The sequence below is a fragment of the Lepidochelys kempii genome, chromosome 3, assembly GCF_965140285.1.
Source record: "Lepidochelys kempii isolate rLepKem1 chromosome 3, rLepKem1.hap1, whole genome shotgun sequence".
Lineage (NCBI taxonomy): Eukaryota > Metazoa > Chordata > Testudines > Cheloniidae > Lepidochelys > Lepidochelys kempii.
The window spans coordinates 162533236-162560436 of NC_136382.1; positions in this window are offsets into that span (position 1 = coordinate 162533236).

Below are 27201 nucleotides of genomic sequence, written 5' to 3' on the forward strand. Positions count from 1 at the left end.
AGTAGTGGGGGAGCCTGAAGATATATTGTGGAGCAGTTTGCGGGACGGCTGGTGAAGCAGTTCGACGCGGAGCAGTGTGTGGATGGCAGGAGCGGCTTGTGGGCCGTGGAGCTGAGCGAAGGAGTTCGTGGGGCGGCTGGCGGAGCGGGGCGCAGCTGAGCGAAGGAGTTCGTGGGGCGGCTGGCGGAGCGGGGCGCAGCTGAGCGAAGGAGTTCGTGGGGCGGCTGGCGGAGCGGGGCGCAGCTGAGCGAAGGAGTTCGTGGGGCGGCTGGCGGAGCGGGGCGCAGCTGAGCGAAGGAGTTCGTGGGGCGGCTGGCGGAGCGGGGCGCAGCTGAGCGAAGGAGTTCGTGGGGCGGCTGGCGGAGCGGGGCGCCGCTATGGAGCTATGGGGCGGTCAGCTTCAGATCACGTAAGGTGCCTCTTACCCCCGTCCCATTTCCACCCAGGTTGGGAGGTAAAGCTCCGCCGATAAACTTTCGAACTCTGGGGCTGCCCTGACCAGGGACAGAGACTTTTGGGGCATTGGACTTTTGGGGTTGCTGGACTCAAGAACCAAAGGGAAAAGGGCATGCCCCAATTTGCCTGGGGTGGGGTTGTTTTTGCTCATGGGTTGTGTTATGAATCCGGTTGGTGGTGTTTCCCCAACATAATGCCACATTGTTTCTCTCTGTTATTAAAAGACTTTTGCTACACTCAGACTATGTGCTTGCGAGAGGGGAAGTATTGCCTCTTGGAGGCGCCCAGCAGGGGTGGTATATATTTGTCCCAGGTCACTGGGTGGGGGCTCGAGCCGGTTTGCATTGTGTTATTGGAATGGAACCCCTAGATATTGAACCCGGCCCTTGTTGCTGCCAACTCTGACGGGCAGAAGGGTTACAGAAGTAAATAGAAATCACCTCTGTAAAATCAGGATGGTAGATACCTTACAGGGTAATTAGATTCAAAACATAGAGAACCCCTCTAGGCAAAACCTTAAGTTACAAAAAAGATACACAGACAGAAATAGTTATTCTATTCAGCACAATTCTTTTCTCAGCCATTTAAAGAAATCATAATCTAACACATACCTAGCTAGATTACTTACTAAAAGTTCTAAGACTCCATTCCTGGTCTATCCCCGACAGAAACCAGCATATAGACAGACACACAGATCCTTTGTTTCTCTCCCTCCTCCCAGCTTTTGAAAGTATCTTGTCTCCTCATTGGTCATTTTGGTCAGGTGCCAGCGAGGTTACCTTTAGCTTCTTAACCCTTTACAGGTGAGAAGAGTTTTTCCTCTGGCCAGGAGGGATTTCAAAGGGGTTTACCCTTCCCTTTATATTTATGACAGGTAGTACATTAGGCCCAATGAGGTTCCAACACCAGATGTAACAAAGGTCAGAATTAAGCCCATCAATTCTACCATGAAGCCAAAGAGGCTAATATTGTTGAGGTTTTCTTTTTTTGCAGGAACCTCGCCCCATCATCTGAAGTCATAGATTTAAGAGAATAGTGAGGTTCATTCCCTACAGTTGAATGTAGAAGAAAATACATATACTCCAAAGAATAACAAATTCTTAGTGGTGCTTTTAGATCCACAGGTGCTTTAGATCCAGAAAGGTGCTTTTAGATCCACAGGGGCATATTGTTACCTGGCCAGCTTTATAAGTGAGTCGCCCAAGCTAACTTTATATTCTACCTAATAGTGAATCTATAGCATCATCTGGGTTTGTAATACACAGAATGATGTTAAGTTTCTGCTTTGTGTCTCACTCTACATCACCCGTGCCCTCAAGACTGGTGTAATGGATTTGGTTCCATCAGTAAAGAGCAAACATCATCATGGGCATTGTCTGGCATGTCTAGCTTGAAAATAGGTGCACAACATTATCTACAGCATTAACTGTGACTAGTGGCCTGAGGGAACTAGAAATCCATTGGATTGATTTTAAAATAAGACCTATCATGCCAAATTTCATCAGCACTTCAAATAAACACTCTCACGTCCTATATATTCTCCTTTTGGGTGTATGAAATAGTAAAAAAGAACCTACATACATAAAGAGAGCGTCTTCCTTAAACAAAACCCATTTAAACAAGCACTTGGGGATGGAATATTCAGTCTTCTTCACCATTTCTGTTTTATACATGAATAAAATACAGGAACAGGTATAAATACATGAAAAGATGGGAGTTGCCATCTTTTCCTGTATTTATACCTGCTCCTGTATTTTCCACTCCATGCATCTGATGAAGTGGGTTCTAGCCCACGAAAGCTTATGCCAAATAAATTTGATAGTCTCTAAGGTGCCACGAGGACTCCTCATCATTTTTTATTTACAAAGTTACAGTACCATGTTGACTGATGTTAGTAAGATAGCCTTTTTCAGTATGCTTTAATATGTCTGATAGTGAGAGTGCAATACAAGTTACTGTTTTATTTTATAGAACTCTGTGTTAAAGATAGCTCACAATGTTTACTTATGATATATGGAGGCCTGAAATGGTCTCTCTTCCCCCACCCCCTTCTAGCCTCTCAAAAAGGCATTTTAAGGCTTGATTTTTGCATTAGAAATTCAGTCTTGTCTTCCTCAGAAGACACTATGATGGCTGCAGAATTAGGGAAATAAGGAAATTACAGGAGCAAAGCCAATAGACTGAAAGCTAAGCAACTGAGAGGGTAGCAAATTTATACTCAAACTATTTAAACTCTCTGTTGGATTGTTTGTATTTGTTTATTTTGTTACCACCTATATGACTTCAATGACTAAGTAACATTTTTGAGAAAGGAAGTCCTTGTTAAAATGCTCTCTCACTCTCTCTCTCTCTCACACACACACGCACAGAGAGAGAGAGAGACAGACACACCTCTCCTTCCTTCTGACACCTTCGATTAAAATGTGAAAACTAGCAATATGCATTCTCTCAGATTGCCAACAGGTCCTCCAGCTAAATCAGGGAAGACCAAAGCTGACATCCCTGATAGTCTGAGGTTGAATGAAAGCAAGCAAGCAAGCAAGCAGAATTTTCAGTTAAATCCTTTCAGGCCTCCTTTCAATATCATAAAGAGGCAAAAAAAAAATGTTTTAATTCTAAAAAAGTGACAGTTGCCCAATTAAAAAAATCCTTTGCTTCAAGTAACTCTCTTACTCCAAGGCTTGTGTAGTCTTCTACTTCTAGACTGGTTGCCTCATCTTGTTAGCTGCTCACTTCAGAAAGGTAGATCAATTGCATCCTGGAAATGTCTAATTTGATGCCCATTTTACACAGATGCACAAATGGAAACCTATTTGGTTTTATTCTGTGTCTTTAACTGCCAGGATAGAATGGTTTACACTTTGACCTTCAGTCATTCACATAAGAATTTTTTTTTAAACTCATTGACTTATTATTTTGAGTGGAAGACCTTTTAAAAGGGACATGGTCAAGCAGTTTTGGCTCAGAATTTAAGGGGTTTCTTTTTGTTTTGTTTGTTCATTAGATTTTCGCTTGATTTTTGCAAGAGGGGCTTGATCCAGCTTAAAATGAATGTTGTCATTGATATTTTTTAATTTAAAGGGACATGAACAACTTAAAAATCACACTACTGTCTGAATTTTTTTACGTACTATTGTTACAGGTAACAACCGAGATTAATATAGTTGGAAGAGGTTGGAGGACAAAAAGATCTGTTTTCTCAACTTTTTTTTTTTTTGTACATTTCACATGACTTTTTGTCTCGTCAATTTCACTGTCTTTCCTGTTGCATAATTAGTTAGATCTTGATCCAGCAGCCTGATCCACTAGTATAGACCCCTGCTCTTGTGTGGTGTTCTGCTGACTGAATCCTGTTCCCCATCCATCCTGAGTGCATTCACACGAGACAAAGCAGAATTAGCCTTAATATTTAACATTTTTTTAAGAATCAATTTTCTAATTACAAGCTGATACTGCAGACTGTGCAATTGTCCTGATGAATGTGCTGATTAACAATCACTTAAGGTACACCAGAGATGCAAAATGAATGCACAGTAGGTGTGCATTAAACAACCTTGTTTTATGGTCTTTTATGTGCTATTGCTTAGAGTATCCTATGAAATATCTTTCAGTTTAGAAAAGAGAGTGGGACTGAGACCCTGGTGTTAAATACACAAAGAGAAGCTCTGGGGTGGCGTATTAAAAAAGGAGGAAAAGTAAAAGACAAAATCAATGCTAGAAAATTCACGTGTAGTTAACAAATCCACAATGATCAATACAACCTACACTTCTCAGGAGACAGGTAAGGCAACCACAAGAACATCTTAGAGGAAAGGTCAATAATCACAGATTAGGAAACTAACACACTTATTTATAACACTGTCATTACATGCAGGCTACTACTCAGTGATTTATTTCTGGCGGGAAGCCACACATATTCCATTCCTCTCGTATAAACTCTGTTCCTTGGCATTAAATGGTCAATAATTTCTCGGTCAGGAAATGTAATCTCTCCCATCAAACACGACATTTTTTTGACATTTGCATTATCATTTGCTAAATATATGAGACACTTCACCTTGAATTTGTCTTTGAGATCTTTGGGTAACTTCCCCCTTAAAGAGGAAGGATGATCTTATTTTTAAGGCACTGAATTGGGACTCCAAAGTGTGGGTTCTATTCCTGACTACCACAGGCTGCATGTGTAACTATGGGCAAATCACCAAGGGCTGAATTTTTAAAAGTTGCCTCTGATTTTTGGTGTCTCTGTTTTTGGTTGCCCAACTTGACCCACATTGGGTCAACACACATAACTCCAACTTAAAGTCAATGAGAGCTACAGGTAATTTTTTACCTGTACAAATCCAAACAAAAAGTCCCACTCTGGGCACCCAGAAATTGAGTCGCCCAAAATCAGAGGCCACTGTTGAAAAACTTGGCATTAAATGGCTATTTGTATCAGTGTTTCCAGTTGTAAAATGGGGATATTAATATTTTCTTATCTCACAGGGGTGTTGTGAGTCTGAATTCATTGACATTTCTAAGGTGCTCGGATACTGCAATGAGCATCATCGGGAAAAATATACAATAAATTAAAGTTTGGGAGTTTAACAAATCTGTGGTACAGATAGCAATAGTACCCCATATCCAGAAATGTACTGTGGTGCCATACCCCAGAACTGAGCTTTGGGAAAAAGCTCCCCCATTTAACTGGGATTGATTCAGTATCCTACCCAAAAAAACACACCAAATATAGTATCCTCATGGGGGAAAAAATGATGAAAGCTAAGCAGAGGAACTGAATGTTTAATATTAGGGGCTTGATTCCAATTTTGTTTATATTAGTTTAAAACTAGAGTATCTCTTTTGAAGTTGATGGAGTTACTCTACATTTACACTAGAGTAAATGAGACCAGAATCTATCTTAGGGAGAACAGTCTTCTCCGTTTTAGATTCAAGTATGTAGGCAATAGATACTGACTGCTAGGAAAGAGCTTAAATTAGGTTTAATCCTCTTAATGACTTATAATGGGTTCTAGTGAGCCTGATGTCATTCTGGGATATCATCCAAGACTAATAATAATTATAATGCTATCCAATGTGCATAGGCTAAAACCTTGCCTCCCCTCTGCCTCAGCACACACAAAGGGCAGCAGAAAAGAGGGAGGTGTGGAGACAGAAAATGAAGACTATTTACAGGATCAATCACCCTTTACACACTGTGAAATGGTGTTCAGTGGGAGCTTCATCTGCTTTAATACAAAGGAAGTTTTGAAGATGAGTCAAGGGAGGAGTAGTGGCATGGCCAGTGGTTCCATGCAGTCAAATCAATTTGCCAAATTCCCTCCAACTGCAGCATCCATAGAGGCTATTGTAACTGATGAGCTACAGGAGTGGCTAGAGAGGCAGTCAGGGAAATAAATCTCCTTGAGCACCAGAAAACTCCTCTGAACAAAAGCCATATATATTCTGGGAAGGAAGAGTAGCAGTTGGATTGACAATAGGCCAAAACACACTGCACAATAACGAGGAGTGAAGAAAATTGGGCCAAGGGCACAAAGACAAATACTTGTATCATGGGATATTTAGCATCCACACAAAGTTAACAGGAAACTGGTTTGAAAAGTTTCATGTGAAATTCCCATACATACTAAACTGCATAGACCTCAATTTGTCTGCCTCTGAAGGATGAAGAGATGAACTGACCCTGCCAAAATTTGGAATCTTTTCTTCCAAGAAGTGTGTGCTCTAAATTAAACACTCCTTTGAAAAACTCAGCCTTGGTTTTCATTACATTCTCATTACTTTCTCAAAATCAGGCCTCTCAGGAGCATCGCAAGCTGAACACCCCAATACTGAAACAGCCCAAATCATTAATCACTTCTGAAAATTTAGGTTTAAGTGTTTCAGATTATAAGGAGTTGCACTGTTTCAACAAAGGGCAGAATTCAGCCCCAGTGCTTAGGTCAGTAAGTCATCCTGTCCAGCAAGAGCAGTGGTGATCATTCAAGTTGAAAAGAACATTTTTATTCTCCTTTTATTTTTTCCTTCATTCATTTTTTCAAATTCACAGGTTTCTAGACCACCATGGCAGATAAACTCGAGTTATATACCTTTGCTTCTGACATTTTTTGTGGTTGCAGTTTGAAAACTTTGCTTAATAGACTGCCAAAGTTTTTGTGGTTTGTAGATTGTGATGGAATATTCAACTGCATTATATTATTCAGCCACTATGTGGCACTGTGTGTAAAATACCTTATTTAAACTAACCGCTGCAGTACCTGGCACAACATGAAAAGATCTTATGATGAACCCATCTGGTATGTATCTTGTTCAGATGGAAGCTTTGTGACCAGTCCATATCTGGTACAGAAGTACATGACCTAGTGTCAGGAGTAAACTAAGAACCGAGATAGAAGGAATAGAAACAAAGGTTGCAAACAGAAGCAACAAAGGTTACAGGATCTCAGCGACATGCAACTCTTCAATACCCCAGCGAACTTCAGCTTTGACAAATTTTCAGAATGGACAGACTGGAAACAATATTTTGCAAGATTTCACATTGCTGCCAACCTCAGCAAAGAAATTGAAGATATTCATGTATCTTCTTTAATTTATGCTATGGGGAGGCAGGCAGAGCATATCTTTAAATCCTTTGACTTTACTGAAGACAGTCACAAAGATGACTATGAAAGGGTTCTGGGTGTTTGATGCATACTTTATACCTCAGAGAAATGTGGTTTATGAAAGAGCATGTTTCCACCAGAGAATTCAAGAACAAGGTGAAAATGCTGAACATTTTATAAGCAATGTGCATATATTGGCTGAAAACTGTGATTTGGGGAAGGCAAAACATAAAAATATCACAGACAGGCTTGTTATTGGGTTAACCAATAAAAACCTTTCACAACTGAAGAGAGATTTAACCTTAGCCACAGCTATTCAAATAGCAAAAGTCTGAAATGGTGAAACAGCAAAGCCTAGTGAAACTTAAAAAACCTGAAACTAGCTTAGAAAATGTAAACAGGCACTTGCATGTTTAGTCATTATCATAAAACCCCTGAGGCAAGGAGAAAGAACTCCCAGGCCCAGAGGCACAGCTTGCAGCCTACATGTACAAAGTGTGGAAAAAGTCATATCCCAAGAGATGATGCATGTTCAGCCAGAGGCACAAGATATAATAAATGCATGAAATATGAACATTTTGCAGCTGTTTGCCACATCACAGCAGTCAGGGAGTTAACTCAGATTAAAGACAATCAAGAGCCATTGTTTCTGGAATCTAACACTTGTGATGACATAAAGCCTGCATGGAGAGTGAAACTCAATATTCATGCCAAGGCTACTGACTTTAAAATTGATTTAGGAGCTGATGTCACTGTCATCTCAGAAGGGACTTACAACCTTCAACTCCGCCCAGAGCTGAAGTCACCTGACATAGCTGTGACTGTCCCTGCAGGTATTCTGAACTACATGGGCCAGTTCACCACAGAAACAACTTGCAAAGAAAAAAGCTTTGCATTTAGAGCACATGTGATCGAAGGATCAAAGCTCAACAACATTCTCAGTTGCAATGTGGTAGCCATGATGGACCTAATAAGAAAGGTGGAAGAATTCAATGGAGTTTTGATGATATTGGAGTTTTGAAAGGAGATCCAGTACAAATCAACTTAAGAGACAATGCTGAACCACACAGTGTACAAACACCTCTACCAGAGAGACTTTGGAAGAGCTGCAGGTTTATGAAAATTCAGAAGACATCATTATCTGGTTGATGTGGATTATTTTTTCCAGGTATATAGAAATAATGTACTAGAAAGACATGACATAGGTCGCAGTTTTATGGAGAAACTGAAGTGCACTTTTGCTCACTTTGCTATTCCAGAACGACTAGCAATGGACAATGAACCACAATTTACTGAAGCAGAATTTAAGTAATTCTGAATAAAATATGATTTTGATCATATTACTAGCTTTCCACATTACCCATTAGCAAATGCAGAGGTTGAAAGAGCTGTACAGAAAGCCAAGAAAATCTTACTGCAGGACAACCCATTCCTTGCTCTTCTGAGTTGCAGATCAACACCAAAAGCAGCCATTGGATATAGTCCAGCACAGCTCCTGATGGGAGGACAACTCAGAACTACTGTTCCAACTTGGGAAAAGAATCTATCTCCAAAGTGGCCAGACAAGGAGACAGTAGCCAAACTGGATAAAAAGCGGACTCAGAGAGCTGCTAGCTCCAGAACCTGGTTACTGGGTTCATGTCAAATTGGATAGAGAAAAGGATAGAGAACTCCAACTGTCATAAAGAAAAATAATTCAGCACCCAGATCATAGAATCATAGGACTGGAAGGGACCTCGAGAGGTCATCTAGTTCAGTCCCTTGCACTCATGGCAGGACTAAGTATTATCTAGACCATCCCTGACAGGTGTTTGTCTAACCTGCTCTTAAAAATCTTCAATGATGCAGATTCCACAACCTCCCTAGGCAATTTATTCCAGTGCTTAACCACCCTGACAGTTAGGAAGTTTTTCCTAATGTTCAACCTAAACCTCCCTTGCTGCAATTTAAGCCCATGTCCTATCTTCAGAGGTTAAGAAAAACAATTTTTCCTCCCTCCTCCTTGTAACAACCTTTTATGTACTTGAAAACTGTTATCATGTCCCCCCTCAGTCTTCTTTTCCAGACTAAACAAACCCAATTTTTTCAATCTTCCCTCATGGGTCATGTTTTTTTTTAATAATTTTTGTTGCTTTTCTTTGGATTTTCTCTAATTTGTCCACATCCTTCCTGAAATGTGGCGCCCAGAACTGGACAGTGTGGAGTAGAACGGAAGAATTACTTCTCATGTCTTGCTTACAACACTCCTGCTAATACATCCCAGAATGATGTTCACTTTTTTTGCAACAGCGTTACACTGTTGACTCATATTTAGCTTGTGGTCCTCTATGACCCCCAGATTCCTTTCCACAGTACTCCTTCATATGTGATTGTGTTGTACCAATAAAATAAAAACCAGCAGGATCTTATTAAAGGGAAAAAGGCAAAGTACCACATTTATTGTGAATACAGAAAGAATCATAGTAAGCAGTTAGTTATAGTTATAACATTCCATTCAATCTCAAATTTATTCTCACATTCATTCATTCATACAAACATACACACACACACACACACACACACAGGTTCTGCAAGGTTGTTATCATAGTTACCAGCCTTAGAGTTGCTCATGCCAAGCCACTGGCCAGGTGGCCTGGACATGAGGAGGGAGCAGGGCCTTGTCAGATGCTCATCTGATGCTCCTGGAAGTTGGTTTGCAGAATCAGACCCCAAAGTTCTCACTTTTTAGAGTCTATTTTTATAGGAATTTCTTCCTATGCCAGTCTATGGGAATTGCTTCATCATGCTGTTGCTGAATCAATCAGCAGATAGCACATTCCTGACGGCTCCAAGATGTTATCTTGTTCTTTGGTTCTCCCATTCTTGAGGCTGTTGGGTGGATTCCAGTCTGCCCTCCGGGTGGGGTCCTCTGGTTATTTCCACTTGACGCCTTCTTCAGCCGATGGACACTGGATTCTTAGGCTGGCACCTCCCTGATCATTCAGTTATTATCCACACCAAGCATCCATCCACATACATCCTCTATCTCTATTTTAATGACAATTGTTAATACAACAAAAGGGTGGGGAGTCTCTGGGTGCTGTTTCTGTTGTTAGAGTATTGTTTTGAGTCTCTCTCTCTGTGAACTGCTTTGAGAACAGACTCTGTCTTAGAATGTACTAACACAGTTAGCAGCTTGCAAGTTTCACACATAGAGGGAGAGAAACAGTACCAAAAACCAAGAGACCTCTTAATTAGTAATACCCTGGAATTTGAACTATGGGGAATCAAACTCATTTGTGATTTTAATACAGAACTTCTTTAATATGATCCAACATGATTGAGACTGACAATGGACAGTTCAAGATAAATCTACAGTTTATTCGTCAAAAAGAACAATCAACAGAGCAAGATGGCAGATGCAGAACAGGAAGAAGACACAAGGATTCCAAAACAACTATAGTCAGTCATTGCAACTAGTGGACAACTAGATGACGAAGTTGTTAAAATGTTAGTGTTGTGTACTTAGAAAATCAGTATGGTTCAGAGACACCTAACAGACTGATACTTACTGAGCTTCAAAGACAGTGTGATAGTGTATATATTGTAAATGGTAGGCATGTAAAAAGGGGAAGATGTAATGGAATGTTAAACTACATTATACTGTTCAGCCTGTAGGTGGCTTTTTGTGTAAAATTCCTTATTTAAACTAACCTCAGTCATACCTGCCAGAGCATTAAAGGATCTTATGATGAATACATCTGGTGTGTCTCTTGCTCAAAAGGAAGCCCTGTGACCAGTACATATCTGATACATAAGTACATGACATAGATAAAATTGTAAAGGAGGGAATGGATCATGGATGCTGACTTTCTCAGATGTCACCAGGCAACTATCATTGGCACAGCCATTCTATTTTGACTATTCATAGAATAGTTGGAAGGGACCTCAGGAGGTCATCTAGTCTAACCCCCTGTTCAAACCAGGACCAATCCCCAATTTTATCCCAGATCCCTAAATGGCCCCCGCAAGGATTGAACTCACAACCCTGGGCTTAGCAGGCCAATGCTCAAACCACTGAGCTATCCCTCCCCCTATTCCCTTCTTTAATGCTGAGATAACTTTTTTCTGTAGCCACTATTAACTTTTCCTTTTATGCTTTCCATTATGTGAGGAAATATTTCTTCAGAGTATTGAATGTTCAGGAGAGTTGCCATCATTCTCAGGCTAAAGAAACATTCCCTCTGAATACAGACTGAAACCCTGACAGTGGCCACTGTCAGTCTTTATGCATGTCCCATCTATTAGCATAAATTCTTGATATCAGCAGGAGTTGCACACATGGATCAAAGCCAGGATATGGACTTGCGTGTGCATTTAAATCACTTTTTTCTCTTAATCCATTATTTGCACATGGAACCCAACCCTAATCCATTATTCATTTTTCAGACATGACCCTTGATCGATCAGTTAATTTGGACAAGATCCTGCAAGGTGCTGAGCTCCCTCAACTGCTGCTGGCTTCAGTGGGAGTTCAGAACCCTCAACATCTCACAGCGTCAAGCACAAAAGAAAGGGGGGGGGGAGAAATTCTCTTATAAACAGGGCTGAAATAGCAACATTAATAAGGGCGACTTGCCCTCACGTCTGTTCTTTGGTAGCTATTACAATTATTTATTTACTCAAGAAGAGGTCATTCTGCTCAGCTGGAGCCCTGTTCAGAAGAAGATGCACTTGTGGTTACACAACCTTAAAGAATGTCCTTTTAGTTTTTCTTAAATGGCAACATTTATTTAGAAGGGGAATAGCACTGCGGAATTCAGCCTGGGACAAATCATTCAGCGCCTTTTGGAATCACTTCTGAAACTGAACCCACAGTTTCAAGACTCTACTTGCACAGGATATGCCTGTAGCATTCTGCAGGGAATGTGGGCTAATTAAATGGGACTGATTTAAATAGATCATTCCATCCATGAAGCAAGAGCTAATAATTATATGGAACAAGAAACAAGATGATGAGTGCTAATGTTCCTGTGTATTATGTGCTGGGGGAGCACTGTATTAAAACAAGAATGAAATGCATTGCAGTTTACTGTCGAATAATACAAACATTAATACCGCTGGTGCTATGGTTCAGACACACACCTTGTTTAGTCCAGTGGCTTTCAACTGTTCCAGACTACTGTACCCTTTCAAGAGTCTGATTTGTCTCTCATACCCCCAAGTTTCACCTCACTTAAAAATGACTCGCTTACAAAATCAGACATAAAAATACAAAACTATCACAGCACACTATTACTGAAACATTGCTTACTTTCTCATTTTTACCTTATAATTATAAAATAAATCAATTGGAATATAAATATTGCACTTACATTTCAGTGTATAGTATATACAGCAGTATAAACAAGTCATTATCTGTATGAAATTTTGGTCTGTACTGCCTTCGCTAGTGCTTTTATGTAGCCTGTTGTAAAACTAGGCAAATCACTAGATGAGTTGATGTACCCCCTGGAAGAGCTCTGTGTACCCCCAGGATACTCCCTGGTTGAGAACCTCTGGTTTAGTCTGTTGGGTTGATTTGACTCCTTTCAGTAGGATCCTACACAGCTCTCTGAGCCATGTCCTGAACTTGTGCATGAGTAACTAAGCCAAGGAAGTAGAACTGGTATGTTTTCACTGCACAGGGTAGGGGGACTGGATGCAGGGAGCCCACTCAGGACCAATTTTCTCATCAGTGCCCTAGAGGTGCGCTCCAGTAGTGCAGAGGTGCATTTTGGAGACAGGGCAAGCAGAAAACAATGTCTACGTGAATTCACTAGGCAAACTTCTTTGCAGAAAGAGGGTGGCTGGAGGCTGCAGGAGCAGTTGCAGACAGGTGCTGCTGATGTTCCTTGGTTTGGCAAGGCAGAATACTGTCTGATACTTACTCAGGCTTGGTGCTGGGCGGAGGGTGTGGCAATCTGTCCCTAAATGCAGGGGTCCCATTGCGGGGGAAAAGGTGGTGCTTCTATTTCAGGTTTTGCCCACAGAATCAGCTGCATCCATATGAATCATCAAAATAAGGTTCTGCTCGGAACAAATTGTGCAGCTGTTCAAAATATTATTGCATGCTCTCTGAGCTTTTCTGGGTTCCTCTTTAGTGAGACTTGAATATGCCCGTGGACTCTACTAGGCATTTTAGACTTGGGCCCTTCTTGACCGGGGAAGTGGGAGAAGGAAATTATGGTACCTCCTACATGCCACCCACTTGTGGCACTAGAATGAGACATGACTCGCAGTAAATTGTGCAGATCTGTGACCCTCCCTCTCCTTTCTTACATATGAAATTAAATAGCTGAAGTGTCAATATTTATTTATCATCTCTGGGTGGCTGAATTAACACTTGACAGCTCTCAAAGCTATTGCTCAGGCTCAATTAGATGTCTCTCAATCAATTACACTCAATCCTTATTTTTGTGTGTGTGTGGGGGGTTCTTTACAACTATGACACCTTGAGAGTTCTTATTTTATTTTTTGAAATGCAAGCTGAGATTGCGGAGAACAAAATAGCAGGTTAAGAGAAGTGCCAGTATGTCGTAATGCTGTGAACCAGCTAAATCCAAGTCCTGCCTAGATTCAACCACAACGCTCTCTCTATTTTACTGGATGATCCCTCCGCAGAACATTAAATTACTGTTTGTTTCAAAACAACCCCCTTTCTCCTCCTCCAGAGTCTTCCAAGAAGCCTTTCACAATGATCTCTGCAAGATTTTCGGCAGCACCTCAAGCACATACTAGCACCTAAATGTGCCTGATCTTGTAGTCCAAACTCAAACAGGACTTTAGCACTGAGATCAAAATCTCTATCGTTCTGATACAGCAACCACCTTTACGCAGGTTCTTAGTTCCATTGACTTCAAAAGGGTTCTTATTCCTGTGCTCAGAATTAAGCATGTGGTTAAATGTTTTGCTGGATCAGGGCTTAGGGATTTTGCCTGAGAAGAGATTTCAGGATTGGGTCCTATGTTTCTAAACTGTTCTCTGTGAGTCTGTATTTAATCCTGTCGCTTGAAGTGTTTTTAAATAACTCAGCATATTCAGTGTCTCAAAAATAATCCTCAACAAATAAAAGTTCTGTTTTAATTGTCGTTTATTATTAATTGTTTTTGTTACTTGGCAGGGGGCTATTTTAGGAATTAAATTAAGATGACTTAATACTGGTATATTAATTAATATTGTAACATCCTTTGAAGGTTAAAAGAGATAATTAAGTGTTATTATTATTTCTGAGAAAGGGCCCAAGGGAGAAAGTCCACTGCATAATTAAGAAAGAACATGTTTTTTCTTGCTGTCCTAATATTTCCAAATTGCTAATGTCACCAAGAACTTTAGTTTGGCTTTCAGTACATATTATGCTTGGCATAAGCATTTGTGACATCTATCACTATATCAGTTTATCCACCTAGATTTTTGATTATTTCTGACTTTTCCTGGCTATCACCTGGGATGTCACTTTTTGCAGATTTTAATCTCTCTGTTTTCACTGCCAATCCTGAAATGCTCCTAAAACAGTTTCTTACTGTGCATTCCATTTCTTCCAGTGAATATCAGATGACTGGGTTATTTAATCAGCATATATATATTTAATCTGTATATATATATATATATATATATATATATATATAGGACTTGGCAGTCCGTCTGTTTCAGACCATATTACATTTTATTTGCCTTCCACTCTTTGGTAACAATCTTTGAGAAACAAGCAAACAAAGTGACAAATTACAAATGACTAACAGTAAAAAAATGAACAAAACATGTGAATGCCTCTCAGAAATCCCAGATGTCCCTAAAGTACAGCTTTATAATGAAGAGTCCCATTTTTGAGGCTCTGCTCATATATTTGCTAGGAACACAGACTGCCAGTGGGTTAGGGCCTTTCAAGTAAATATTGATTTAGGATGAAAAGTCCTGGCATAATTTTTTTTCCACTGCTTCTACTCTTTGTATCCCAAGTTATCTGATACATCCACCAAATTCATCCTGGGGATGGAGCAAAGCACAAAGAAAGTACATTAAAATGGTCAAAATAAGCATAATGCAAAGTGAAAATAATCACAAAAATCATCACCACGGTCAGCACTAACTGGCACCTTTGTTGGCAGTCTCACCAGAGGGCACTGGCTAAATGGGCTTAGTGACTGGGCTATTTTCTCACACTAGTGGTATGTCTACATTAGAGCTTAATTTGGGTTAAGTGATGGTGCCCTGGAAAAAACATTTGTAGAGTGTCTAGACAGCATTTACAAACATGTAAACTAACTCAAGTTAAGACCTTGTCTACACATACAAGATGTACTGCTTTAACTTTACTAGTATAGTTAGTTACACTGGTATAGTTAAAACAGTACAACCTGCCATAGTGGGAATGGAGTTATACTGGTATAAAAGTGCTTATACTAATATAGCTTATTCACTGGTAAAAGCACTTTTATACCACTATAACTATGTAGGTAAAAAAGCACACTTCTACTCAAAATAGTCAGACTAGTACAACATCTGTATGTAGACCAGGCCTTATTTTAAAAAAGTGTCTATATAAACCCTTGAGGAGTTCCCGCTAGATCTCAGTGGAAGGCAGTTAGTATCACCTTCACTTCTGAGCCAGAAAGTTTTGGAGTCAAGTCCTATATAGAATCATAGGACTGGAAGGGATATCGAGAGGTCATCCAGTCCAGTCCCCTGCACTCAAGTCAGGACTAAGTATTATCTAGACCATCCCTGACAGGTGTTTGTCTAACCCTACTCTTAGAAATCTCCAATGACGGAGATTCCACACCCTCTCTAGACAATTTATTCCAGTGCTTAACCATCCTGACAGTTAGGAAGTTTTTCTTAATGTCCAACCTACAACTCCCTTGCTGCAATTTAAGCCCTTTGCTTCTTGTCCTATCCTCAGAGGTTAAGAAGAACAATTTTTCTCCCTCCTCCTTGTAACAACCTTTTATGTACTTGAAAACTGTTATCATGTCCCCTCTCAGTCTTCTCTTTTCCAGACTAAACAAACCCAATTTTTTCAATCATAGAATCATAGAATCATAGAATATCAGGGTTGGAAGGGACCCCAGAAGGTCATCTAGTCCAACCCCCTGCTCGAAGCAGGACCAATTCCCAGTTAAATCATCCCAGCCAGGGCTTTGTCAAGCCTGGCCTTAAAAACCTCTAAGGAAGGAGATTCTACCACCTCCCTAGGTAACGCATTCCAGTGTTTCACCACCCTCTTAGTGAAAAAGTTTTTCCTAATATCCAATCTAAACCTCCCCCACTGCAACTTGAGACCATTACTCCTCGTTCTGTCATCTGCTACCATTGAGAACAGTCTAGAGCCATCCTCTTTGGAACCCCCTTTCAGGTAGTTGAAAGCAGCTATCAAATCCCCCCTCATTCTTCTCTTCTGCAGGCTAAACAATCCCAGCTCCCTCAGCCTCTCCTCATAACTCATGTGTTCCAGACCCCTAATCATTTTTGTTGCCCTTCGCTGGACTCTCTCCAATTTATCCACATCCTTCTTGAAGTGTGGGGCCCAAAACTGGACACAGTACTCCAGATGAGGCCTCACCAATGTCGAATAGAGGGGAACGATCACGTCCCTTGATCTGCTCGCTATGCCCCTACTTATACATCCCAAAATGCCATTGTCCTTCTTCGCAACAAGGGCACACTGCTGAATCTTCCCTCATAGGTCATGTTTTCCACATTAATCATTTTTGTTTCTCTTCTCTGGACTTCCTCCCTTTAGTCCACATCTTTCCTGAAACGTGGCACCCAGAACTGGACGGACACAATACTCCAGTTAAGGCCTAATCAGCACAGAGCAGAGCAGAAGAATTACTTCTTGTGTCTTGCTCACAAGTAGATAACAATGAACTGGGAATTCCTGGGAGCTTCCAGACCACCAGGCTTGTGGAGAGTGTGCTAGTCCAGGCTTCTCCAACCATCCCGTGAAACCAGCACATGGCCTCAGTAACCCAGGGCAACACATGGGGCAGGAGTTTCCCCAGCTCCCACAGAGAAGACAGAGAAAGAGCAAGGCTAGGTTCCTCCTTATCGCATCCAGTGCATGGCCCAGAAGCCCATCTCGCCCAGGATAACAGCCTTTTCTTCCTACTAATCAAGGCAGAGAGGCTTGTAGCTCAAGTAATATATATCTGTGGTGCAATGCTGATAATCCAGGATTCAAATACTGCAACTGCATAATGGAGGGGTTGTTACAATTGCTTTAAGAATGTGTTTTTACTTCATTAAAAAAACCAGGAAATCAGTTTTTTAAAAAAGATGTGAAAAGAATATTATTTAGATTGCAAAGTCAAGTACTGAAAAGATAGGAAATGCCAGAATTAACATTGTTTTTGCAAGCTTAATTTGGCCCCCTTGTGTATCATTACTGACATGACTATATGGTATTTTTTCCATGGGACCCTTGCCTCATCCGGTGCGCAGGATGGTTGCAAAAGAAGCAGAATTAAGGGTGGAAAGGCAAACTTAAATCTGGCCTTTCCTAACTTGCAAGTGTTTGACTTTGCAACCTAAATAATGTTTTTTTAATGTAGGCTTTTATGTGCAATAAAATAAAGAACTCTAGGGCAAATCCTGAGGTTCTGATTCCAATTTTACTCTGTTTTCAGCAGAAGTTTATCTGAGTAAGGGCCTCCGGACCTGATTCTTGCGCTTGTATAGGGCTGGATTATATGATTACAATCTAGCCCAAATAAGGGGCAGTGCATAGCTGCATTACCTCAGGAGGAGGGCAGGAACCAGATTGTAACTGAGTCATCATCTGGTTCCAGTTTACTTTTTGCTCAGTAAGGGGTAGGGAGGTGGAAGTAGGCCATTTGCTGGTGCAGATTACTTCCCTCTCTGAGCCAGCTCTGAAGTGCAAGGCAGCACTTGGGGGGGGGGGGCAGGGGGGGAGTCAAGGTCCCTGGCGTCTGCCTACTACCTGTGCAGGAGGAGAAGCAACAATAATTCGTTATGATATTCACCATTCCCACTTGTAATGTGGGTTTGATACCTAGCTCGCGTGGTATATTTCTGTTCTCTGATGGGATGAGTAAACTCTTAGAATTAGTTTTGTGAATACTCATCATTGTAAACTAAAAAAAAAAATACACCTTTCAGGAATATTCTGCAATGTTTGCTTGCAATTTACTGTTTCCATATATAACTATAAATTCATTTTCTAGAGTATTTGTGGAAGGCAAACAAATAAGCCTACCACAGTCAAAGCAAATTCATTTTAAAATTCAAGGACATACTCATGGAAAGGTTTTTGGAATATTCATCTAGCTCTAGGGGGAAAAAATTAGGATCAATTTCCTATGTCCATTGCAAGTAATCACTTGAGTAGCTAGTTAATGCTGCAGATTCCATTAGAAAATCAGAGCAGGGTAGCAAAGAAAAAAACAAAAGGAATGAAAACAGACTCCAGACCCTTTCCAACATTATTTAATAAACTTCCTGGTAACCATGACTGATTTTCTAAGTGTTCTTTATGAGCTCATTTTTCAATGGAATAAAACCATCAGTATACAAATCGTGTCACTCGTATCATGTCCAGTACCTTTTAAAAAGAATGTTTGTATATTTTTATGAAACAAGTGAGGCAGATTGTCTTTCCTATTTCTGTTATATTTTTGAAGAATTCAAGCGATTCACAAGCAATATTAGATGTTTAACTACAGGAGCGAAGGACCAGGAAATAGTACCCGCTGTGGGCTAAATGCTAAGGTGCTGATACTGCCCCCACTGATGTCAGGTGCTCAACAGCTATTCAGCATTTGGCTCTTTATGTGTAGCAACATCCATAAGATTTAAAATGTGTACTGTTCATGGCATATTGGAAACATATGTTCAAGGCTATGTGATCATGAGGTCATGCCTTCCTTTGTCATTCTTTCCATCAGTGATGGGTCTGAGCCACAGAGTTTACATCTGAATCCACATCCAAACAGCCTCAAAGTGCATTGATGTTTGGAGCCTAGGTTTTCATATGCCTCTCATTAGGCATACTTTATGGCAATACGCATATCAAGTCTCACTATCTACAAGCACTGGGAGGGAAATGTACTTTATGTTTAAGCTACTATTTAATTATATATTGCTTCTTCCTGAAGTTTTTCCTCCCATGAAGGGGGCAGAAAAAGATACAGAGGCAATTCACCAATGAAGTCATTATGCTCATACTATACATGAGCAAGAGAAACAGAATCCCCATGACGATATAGAATTCTCAGTCAGTCACACATCTGTCTGAGCTCAACATCTTTTCACACTTACATATTTTCAACCTCAGAATGAAAGCGAGAGTATTGTCTAGATGACAACTGTGGAGCCACTGACTGTACATGGGAAGAGGCACAGCAAGAAGGATTATACACAGACAGAAATATAAAGATCTGAACAGAGTCCTCATGTATTAATATCTCATGCTCTTCAGATTCAATCATGCCTTCAGGAAAGCAGAATGTGTGAATTTGTGTCTGATGCTCAAGAGTCAATCTCCTATGGATATACAGGTAAACCAAGATTATCCAAACACTGGATCAATGGGAAACATTCTGGGCTTGTTCTGAACTGAGAGCTGCACATGTATAGTCCTGAAAGTGGAACAAGCTAATGTATATTGTATTTCCTCATACTGTAAGTATGCTGGCAACACTCTTGGGAGCCTGCAGCTTCCACTGAAGATTTAGTATTTGTTACACAATGTAATCTCAGTTGATATTCTGGTCAATGTTATATCTGATTAAGTAATGGCTAGAAACTCTCCCTGAACTGAAGATAGGACATAAAAATACATAACTAGAAATCTGTATGTGGGTATTTGGTAAATATAGACAGAATATTGGCCCATCTGTTAAATGGGTACAATAATCGTTACCTGCCTCACAGAGATGAAGGAGGTTTAGTTAAACTTTGTAAAGTGCTTCAAGATCCTCAAATGAAAGGAACTAGAGAGATATATAGATTAGGGCTGTCAAGCGATTAAAAAAATTAATCATGATTAATCACACTGTTAAGCAACAATATAATACCATTTATTTAAATATTTTTGGATGTTTTCTACATTTTCAAATATATTGATTTCAATCACAACACAAAATACAAAGTATACAGTGTTCACTTTATAATTATTTGTGATTACAAGTATTTGCACTGTAAAAAAAACAAAAGAAATAGTATTTTTCAATTCACCTAATATAAGTACTGTAGTGCAATCTCTTTATCATGGAAGCTGAACTTACAAATGTAGAATTATGTACAAAAATGCATTAAAAAATAAAACAATGTAAAATTTTAGAACCTGCAAGCCCACTCAGTCCTACTTCTTGTTCAGCCAATCTCTCAAACAAGTTTGTTTACATTTGCAGGAGATAATGCTGCCCGCTTCTTGTTTACAATGTTATCTGAAAGTGAGAACAGGCGTTCTCATGGCACTGCTGTAGCTGGCATTGCAAGATATTTACGTGTCAAATGCGCTAAAGACTCATATGTCCCTTCATGCTTCAATCACCATTCCAGGGGACATGCATCCATGCTGATGACAGGTTCTGCTCAATAACGATTCAAAGCAGTGCAGACCAACGTATGTTCATTTTCATTATCTGAGTCAGATGCCATCAACAGAAGGTTAATTTTTCTTTTATGGTGGTTCGTGTTTTGTAGTTTCCGTATCTGAATGTTGCTCTTTTAAGACTTCTGAAAGCATGCTCCACATCTCGCCCAGATTTTGGAAGGCACTTCAGATTCTTGAACCTTCGGTCAAGTGCTGTAGCTATCGCTAGAAATCTCACATTGGTACCTTCTTTGCGTTTTGTGAAATCTGCAGCGAAAGTGTTCTTAAAATGAACATGTGCTGGGTCATCATGCAAGACTGCTATAACATGAAATATATGGCAGAATGCAGGTAAAACAGAGCAGGGGACATACAATTCTACCCCATGGAGTTCAGTCATAAATTTAATTAACACATTCTTTTTTTAATGAGCTTCATCAGCATGGAAGCCTGTCCTCTGGAGTGGTGGCCGAAGCATGAAGCGGCATACGAATGTTTAGCATATCTGGCTTGTAAAGACCTTGCAGTGCCAGCTACAAAAGTGCCATGCAAATGCCTGTTCTCACTTTCTGGTGACCCTGTAAATATGAAGAGGACAGTATAATCTCCTATAAGTGTAAACAAACTTGTTTGTCTTAGCAATTGGCTGAACAAGAAATAGGACTGAGTGGATTTGTAGGCTCTGAAGTTTTACTTTGTTTTGTTTTTGATTGCAGTTATGTAACAAAATATATATATACATTTGTAAGTTGTACTTTCAGGACAAAGAGACTGCAGTACAGTACTTGTATAAGGTGAATTGAAAAATACTATTTCTTTTGTTTATCATTTTTACAGTGCAAATATTTATAATAAAAATAATATACACTTTTATTTCAATTACAACGCAGAAAACAATATATGAAAATGTAGAAAAACAACCAAAATATTTAATAAATTTCAATTGGTATTCTATTGTTTAACAGTGTGATTAAAACTGTGATTAATCGCAATTAATTTTTTTAATCACAATTAATTTTTTGAGTTAATCACGTGAGTTAACTGCGATTAATCGACAGCCCTAATATAAATGCTTTGACTGGACCAACTTCTGTTGGTGAAAGAGAGAAATTTTCGAGCTCCACAGACTTATTTGACACAGATCCCACCTAGAACCTTATCGCACACACTGACATGTCAAGGCAAAACAGTATGTTCTCTAAATTCTGTGGAACCTTTACACCACATAGGTCTTGGAGTGCAAAGAAGCTAGCCTAGAGCCTTCAAGTAGCACAAAGAGCTATACCCACAGCCCACAACCTACTGGCAACACAGACAGAGATACATCTACAGCATGCAGATCTTCTGGAAATACAGAAAAATATTCCAACAGCACAGATTCCTCATACACAGTGATACACCAACAGCTAGGCAGAGAGAGGAAGATACTTATATGCCTTCCATTACAATGATATACACCTATTCTTATTCTTAAGATTACATGTTCCCAAATAGTGGCCAACAACGAGTTCTGAAGTATGTGTACATGTCAACAGCTGTCTGTGTATGAATACTCCATTGTTAACAAAAATATACTATAAAATCTGCTGAGCTGTACAAACGACATAGTTTTTATGTTTCCACTAGGAACCTGTAATAATAAAAGTACAGACCTAGCAATCAGTACTGGAATTCTTGGCTGGGATACATTTCTTCTCTGTGGGAGAGCATGGAAGGAAGCAAACACATGAGAAATGGAGCTGGGTGGTAGGTGGAGAATAACTACACTTTGTATTGCTCCTTAGGGAGCCACAGCTCCTCCCTGTGAACAATACATGTTGGAGTGCAGCAGATTAGCAGGAGTGGAGCTGGAAAGCACAGGTTCTACATGGCATATTCTCCTGGGAAAGGGGCTAAAACTGCATAGGAAATTGCCATAGGGTACAATACTGGTCTACTCTATGGACGGGGGCTGTGATGGGTTTGGTCACAGAAATGCCCTTGGGACTGTCACCTGATGTGCTGAATTTACCTCTGAGCCTTTTTTCCCCTGCCAGCGTGGCTCTCCAGAACCCTGCCTTGTTGAGCCAGACACGCTAGCCTGTTGCAACACAGACCCAGGTCTGGTCCACGCCCCCAAAGCTGTAGACTTTAACCAAAAACTGTTCAGCAGGTCACCTATCTCCAGCACCCGACAGCCAGTTCTCAATGGGAATCCAAACCCCAAATAAATCTGTTTTACTCTGTTTAAAGCTTATACAGGGTAAACTCATAAATTGCCCGCTCTCTATAACACTGATAGAGAGATATGCACAGCTGTTTGCTTCCCCAGGTAATAATCACTTACTCTGGGTTTATTAATAAACAAAAGTGATTTTATTAAGAATAAAAAGTGGAATTTAAGTGGTTCCAAGTAATAACAGACAGAACAAAGTAAGTTACCAAGCAAAATAAAACAAAACATGCACGTTCAAGCCTAATACATTAAGAAACTGATTACAGATAAAATCTCACCCTCAGAGATGTTCCAATAAGCTTCTTTCACAGACTAGACTCCTTCCTAGTCTGGGCCCAATCCTTTACCCTGATACAGTCCTTGTTAGTTTCAGCAGACATCTTAGGTGGAAAGCAGGGGTGTTCTCATGACTGCAGCCCCCTTTGTTCTGTTCCACTCCCTTTTATAGCTTTGGCACAAGGCGGGAATCTTTTGTCTCTCTGAGTCCCCACCCCTCCTTCTAAATGGTAAAGTACCAGATTTAAGATGGATTCCAGTATCATGTGACATGGTCACATGTCCTATGAGACCTTCAGCCTCCATTCTTCCTGGGCTGGCCTACACATACACAGGAAAATTTGCAAGTAGACAGAGCCATTTACAGCCAATTGTCCTAGTCAATGGGAGCCATCAAGATTCTAAACCACCATTAATGGCCCACACTTTGCATAATTACAATAGGATCTCAGAGTTATACTTCATATTTCTAGCTTCAGATACAAGAATGATACATACTGTGACAGGGTCGGGCTAGATGGCTACAGGAGAGTGATAGAAGGCGGCTATATTAGCCCCAGGTTAAGTAGGTCCCTTTCCCTAGGTAAGGTAACAGGGAAGGTTCCAGAACAATCAGGAACTTTCTGGAATCAATTAAAGCAGACAGGCTGATTAGAACACCTGCAGCCAATCAAGAAGCTGCCAGAATCAATTAAGACAGGCAGGCTAATCAGGGCACCTGGGTTTAAAAAGGAGCTCACTTCAGTTTGTGGTGCGTGTGAGGAGCTGGGAGCAAGAGGCGCAAGAAACTGAGAGTGAGAAGGTGTACTACTGGAAGACTGAGAAGTACAAGCATTATCAGACATCAGGAGGGAGATGTGATGAGAATAAAGAACGTGTTGGGAGGAGGCCATGGGGAAGTAGCCCAGGGAGTTGTAGCTGTCGCACAGCTGTTAGAGGAGCCAGTGTAGACAGCTGCAATCCACAGGGCCCTGGGCTTGAACCTGGAGTAGAGGGCAGGCCCGGGTTCCCCCCATCTCTCCATCTCCCCAACTCCCTACTTGATACCGGAGGAATTGAACTGGACTGTGGGTTCCACCAGTGGGGAAGGTCTCTGGCCTGTTCCCTGATCCACTAGGTGGATCAGCAGAGACTGCGCGGATTATTCTTCTTCCTTTTCCCCATGCTGGCCAGTGATGAGGCTAACTGAATGAATGGCAGATTTGAGCCACGAAAGTGGCCAAACTGAGGGCTGCTGTGAACCTCTGAGGCGAGAAAATCTGCCAATAAGCGCAGGACCCACCAAGGCAGAGGAGAAACTTTGTCACAATACATACAAATAGGAAGAATATATTCAGTAGATTATAACCTTTTGTGAGGTATCATAACAAAGACCTTTTGCATAAAGCATATTCCAGTTACATCATATTTACACTCATAAGCATATTTCCGTAAAACATATGGAGTGCAACGTCACAGGTGGTGAATCAGTGGTAGGACCACATATCAACTAGCTGCTAATGGGGAGGAATGGTCACGTTAGCCAGGCAAAGGGATCTGGGTCTCATTGGGACACATGGAGTTTTGGCCAGAGTTTCCACAAGACCTACCTTTATCACGATTCATACAGGAAATGGCCAACAGCTAGGTAGAGGTCTGGCGGGGGATGCTACCTTCCTCCTACCACTGTCCTAATTATTTATTAGCTCACTTGTTGTGTTTTCTCTTCCATTTGATTATAAGACCTTTGGAGCAGGGACCTCATCTTTATATTTATGTAGCCGGCACAACACTCGATACACTGTGGCTTTGTCTTGACCGGGGTTCTGGTTGCTACCATAATATAAATGTTAACTTACAAAATAATAATGATAATCCCTGGCCTAACAACTCTGCTGCTTCCTCTTCCACCAGACCACGAGATGGAGGGGTGGATGCCCAAAGGATGTGGCCTAAAAAAAACCTGACCTTTTTTAAAGTAACTTTTTCCCCTTTACAGGTTTTTCTGCAGAAGGGGAGGAGCTATGTAATTTACAGTTACTTAAAATAATTTATTCTGTTCACCTTAATTTTAGGTGGGGCTGACGGCGCCACCTATTATATAGATTGTCTGACACTTTCCATTATAAACCTCTGTTTTCAGTTGCTGATAACTTTGCCAAACTTGAACCTTTGGGGATAAAATTTTCCATGCCAGGTGTCTGCCTCAGGTTGAATTTTTGTTTTTTAAAACATTTCAGCCAGTACGGTTCATCCATTTCCAAGAACATGTTTTGCCCATATTAAAAAAGGCATGTAATTGCAGACATATACACAAGGGGGGCAAATTAAGGTTGCACTGACAACCTGAAGTCTGGTATCTCCTATCTTTTGAATATTGGACTTTGCAACCTCAAAATTGATATCTGTTTTCCATGTTAAATATTATGCAGCACATCCAGATTTGTTGTTATTTAGGATTATAGGTAGAATAAAACACTGCAGGATTTGTTTTAATCTCCACAAATGGCTGTACCCATTTGGAAATGTCAGCATTTATGATATAGCTGATCTACCACAAAGCCAAGATTTATTTATATGCTGCATTTTCTCCTGTGGAGGATACAATATGTACGTGCACGGAACACTGTGGAACCAGGAAGATCCTTAAGGTGCTCTGCTGGGTGCACCTGAGCTGGGAGAATGGGCCATAAGTAGCTTTTTGCCACCTTTCTGCCTCTCCCTTCAGTCCTGAGGGCAGTCATAGTCCAGGCCAGCTGCCAATACAATTTAGAGTCTCACTTCACCTAGCCCAGGATTGCCAGAGCGCATTGCCCGCCTGCTATGCTCCGTTCCACCTCTGGTGTTCCCCCAGAATTTCAATAGGGGGGCAGCAGTGGGTGATGTAGAACTGGCCATGCCAGCTTTATGCCATCCAGGAATTCCCCCAAACAAGATTTAATCCAGCCATTCACCAGACTGGGAGAAAAGGGAGAAATGGGGACAAGGATCTGGCCCTGGGAGTGTAAAATTAATAGAATTCAAAATGACTGACATTTACAAAGTAAGTTAAGACGTGAATGACTTTGTTTATTTCAAAGATGGGTCCACATCAACTGCTTGGATGGGAACACTCTGGAACTGTGGGGAAATTCAGACCCAGATTTGAGGTTTGTCACTCAGACTCATCTCTTATACAGACAGTTCAATACACAGGAATGGTTTCATTCTACCTGCATTTTTTCTTTTTTTTTTTTTTTGGAAACAGTCAAATGTGGCTCATGATTGTATCCCAGTGGCCAGTTAGACACAATTAGTTGGCAAAACACTCCTTGGCCTAGATTGCGCCTCAGGCACAGCCATCAGGTTGCGCTAAATACAGATTACTTTGCTCCCTGCATTGGCCCATCTCTGCTGACGGGCATGTGGTGGTGCAGAATTGACATTCCACCTGCACACTTTCTGAGGGTTTTGTGGGAGGAGTTATAAGTCCAAAGAGCCCGTGTGTGTGCGCACCCCTGGGGTATGTTGTTGGGTGGAGAGGGTGGTAGTTTATTCCCCCATAGCTCCCTGCACAGCTCACATAAGGCTGATCCATGGTTTGGCCCTTTGTTAGTAATGTTCCTTATATGTTGAGAATTAATGACTGAGTCATTTGGCTGATGCAGGAAGGGCAATTTATTATGGGCCCTGCATGAAGAGGCAAGTGGAGGGGGTGGAGGAACACTCCTTCCATCCTTTCCTTTTGTGCATTCATACAAGGCCCATACACATTCTAGCCTTCCCTATGTGATGTTATAGTGGTTGGCAATAGAGACAGCATTCATCATGTGCTAGTTAAGCTGCCAACCACTTTGCTCTGTTGTGTGGTATGTGCTTGTCAAATGTGTTTATAAAAAGAAAAAGTTCATATCTTTATGGAAAGAGTGTAAAGTAGGTCTCCCTTACAGCTTGCATTTGATATCAGGAAGGAGAATTGTATATAAAAAGAGTAGAGCTTAAAACTGGTGAGTATCTTAGGCAGGAAATTGAAAATGAAATATTTCCATTTGACTTCAGTTTGTTGGGGAAGTAGGCCTCACTAGGTTATGTCAGTCTCCATTCCCACTGTAAGG